Source organism: Arachis hypogaea, chromosome 1 (assembly GCF_003086295.3).
Source record: "Arachis hypogaea cultivar Tifrunner chromosome 1, arahy.Tifrunner.gnm2.J5K5, whole genome shotgun sequence".
Lineage (NCBI taxonomy): Eukaryota > Viridiplantae > Streptophyta > Magnoliopsida > Fabales > Fabaceae > Arachis > Arachis hypogaea.
The window spans coordinates 61899280-61902651 of NC_092036.1; the positions used below are offsets into that span (position 1 = coordinate 61899280).

The 3372-nt window shown below is 39.3% G+C and overlaps 1 non-coding gene across 1 annotated transcript; it reads left to right on the forward strand.

The window, feature by feature from the left end:
* The first annotated feature begins 2377 nt into the window (after window positions 1-2377).
* Window positions 2378-2484, forward strand: LOC112714324 (small nucleolar RNA R71). Its single transcript, XR_003159207.1, has one exon. It is a non-coding gene; the product is annotated as a small nucleolar RNA R71 (small nucleolar RNA).
* The last annotated feature ends 888 nt before the right edge of the window (window positions 2485-3372 follow it).

The window sequence follows — 3372 nt, forward strand, 5'->3', positions numbered from 1 at the left end:
GATCGATGCGTTCGCGTCAGTGATGCTTGCGCGTCGTATGATATATATATATAGAGTTTGAGGTGTTCGGTTCCTGTGATAAAATAGCAGCATGATCAGAAAATTAGTAAGAACTCAATAAAAATCAAATAAAAAAATACTACTACAAAAAATAAAAATAGCTAAGGATACGAAATTATCGGGTTGCCTCCCGACAAGCGCTTCTTTATCGTCACTAGCTTGACGGTCAGCTCCTCTAAGGAGGAGGATCATAGGGGCTCAGCTCTTCACCCCTTACTTTGAACTTCTTTCCTGTGTCTCCATAACGCAGCTCAATATGTTCCAGAGAGAGGATTCTGATTACTGTATAAACCCATGCTGGATTGCTAGTCAACACCACCTTCATTCCTGGGGAGAAATCTTCAGTGAGGATCTTTTTGTTTCTCCATCCTCTGGGTAATTTCTTCTTTTTGGGAACCTCTTCCTTGGTAGATGATGTATTTCCAACACCAAACTTAGGTTTGATAGGAGGAATTTTATTGACTGTTACCAAGGAAGGTTTGAGCTGCAGATTCTGCTGTGTATCATCAGACAGTTTTGGAAGGTTTGGATCAATAAGCTCAGCCTGCATGCACATCCCTTCTTCACCTGTTGGATGTATATCTTTGAGGACATGAAAGACCAGTTGCTCATTATGCACTCTAAGTACTAATTCACCCACTTCTACATCAATCAGAGCTCTTCCAGTGGCTAGAAATGGTCTTCCTAGAATTATAGAGGCATTCTCATCTTCTCCTATATCAAGAATCACAAAGTCTGCTAGGAGGAAGAACTTACCCACTTTGACCAAGATATTCTCCACTAATCCATATGCAGGCTTCATAGATTTATCTGCTATCTGCAATGCTATTTTTGTGGGTTGTGCCTCTTGGATTTGCAGCTTCTTCATCACAGATAAGGGCATTAGATTTATGCTTGCCCCCAGATCACATAGGGCTTTCTCAAAGGTTGTGCTCTCAATGGTGCATGGAATTTGAAAGCTCCCTGGACCTGGCATCTTTTTTGGCAAGTTATTCTGAATGACAGCACTACATTCCTTATTCAGGACTACTATCTCATCTCCCTTTAAACGCTTTTTCTTTGACAACAGGTCCTTCATGAATTTGGCATAAATAGGCATTTGCTCCAAAACCTTAGCAAAAGGAATATTGATTTGTAACTTTCTGAAGATTTCCAAGAACTTTGAAAATTGCTTGTCCTTGGTCTCCTTTTGAAGTCTCTGAGGATATGGCATCTTAGGCTTGTACTCAGGAGCCTTTGGCAGTGTAGGATAAGTGTCAAGAGAGTCTGGGAATGGATTGTCCACACGCTTTGGAGGGGCGTGCTCTAACTCTCCCCTCTTTTTCTCTGGAGCTTCCTTTTCAACTAGCTCTTCATTGATCTTGGTCTCAGAACCAGCTACTTTACCACTTCTTAATTGAATAGCCTTGCAATCTTCTCCTGGGTTCACCACTGTATCACCTTGAAATGTACTTGTAGACCTCTCAAGTATTTGCTTGCTCAGTTGACCCACTAGCACTTCTAGATTTTTAATGGAGGCTCTGATTTCCTGTATAACTTGTGCTTCTGCACTTGCCACTTGTCCACTTATCACAGTGATAGCCTTACATTCCTCTCTTGGATTTGGAATTGTGTTACTAGGAAGGCTATTAGTGGTCCTCTGATCAATTTCATTAACTCTGGTGGCTATTTGACCCATTTAAATCTCCAGGTTCTTGATGGATGCTCTAGTTTTCTATCTAAAACCTGTCAATATTGCTTCCAAATCATTGTTCTGTTGGAAACCACCCTGAGAATTATTGTTGAAGTTTTGAGGTCTCTGAGGTTGATCCCTCCATCCAAAATTTGGGTGATTTCTCCATCCCTGGTTGTATGTCTTAGAATATGGGTCATTGTTGGGATTTCTAGGACCATTCCCCATGTAATTCACCTGTTCAAAAGAAGGTTGAGCATAATCATAATTATCATTTTGCACAAAATTACCTGCCATGTCATAGGAGACTTCCTGTGGGGATTTTGGGTGTTGATAGCTGAGACTTGCATGCCACCCATCTGTTGAGTAAGTAGATTTATTTGCTGAGACATCAGCTTGTTCTGAGCAAGAAGAGCATTAATAGCATCTACTTCAAACACGCCTCTCTTCTGAGGGGTTTCGGAGTTCACAGGATTCCTGTTAGAGGAGTATAAATATTGGTTGCTAGCAACCAATTCAATAAGCTCAATAGTCTCCTCCGGTGTCTTCTTCTTGTGCAATGAACCTCCTGCAGAATTATCTAAGCACATTTTGGATATTTCACCCAAGCCTTCATAAAATATGTCTATTTATGTCCATTTGGAGAACATGTCTGGAGGGCATTGCCTAGTCAGTAGCTTGTATCTCTCCCAAGCTTCATACAGAGTCTCACCATCCTTCTGTCTGAAGGTCTGAACCTCCATCCTAATCTTAGTCAGCTTCTTTAGTGGGAAAAATTTTGTGAGAAACTCAGTAACCACTTTGTTCCAAGTATCCAAACTGTCCTTGGGTTGAGAATCTAGCCATAGTTTTGCTCCATCCCTCAGAGCAAATGAGAAGAGCATTAGTTTGTACACATCTGGGTTCACTCCGTTTGTCTTCACAGTATCACAAATTTGCAGAAAACTTGAAATGAATTGATTTGGGTCTTCGTGGGAAAGACCATGATACTGGCAGTTTTGTTTCAATAGGATGACCAGTTGAGGCTTCAACTCAAAGTTGTTTGCAGTAATAGGAGGCACCACAATGCTCTTTCCATACAGATCTGTAGTAGGAGCAGAGAAAGAGCCAAGTACTCTCCTTTGTTCATTCCCATTCGGGTTTGCCGCATTGGTATTATCATTATTAGTCGGATCCATAGTGGATTCTGCAGCCTTGTATAGTCTTGCTTGTTGTAAACGCCGCGTCCTTTCAGGTTCAGGATTAAAGTCTAAGAGATGTTCTTTGTCTCTGTTCCTGCGCATAAACAAACAGAAAACAAGAAAGAATAGGAATCTCTACGTCAGAGTGCAGAGAATTCCCAGTGAGGTAACTCTGTGTAAAGAGATAAAAATATTGAATAAAATAAATAGAAGAAAAATAATAAATAGTCAACACCAAACTTAATTTCAGAAATTAAAAAAAATATTGGTCCTATTTATTTATAAAATATTTTTTTAAATTTAATTAAAATATTTGTTTTTTTTCGAAAATCAAGTAAGAAAAAATAAAAAAAATAAAAAAAACGAAACAGGGGGAGAGGGGGTTCACGGAAAAAAATATTATTTATTTATTTAATTTTTTTTTAAAACAAGATAAAAAAGGAAACGAGAAAGAAAGAA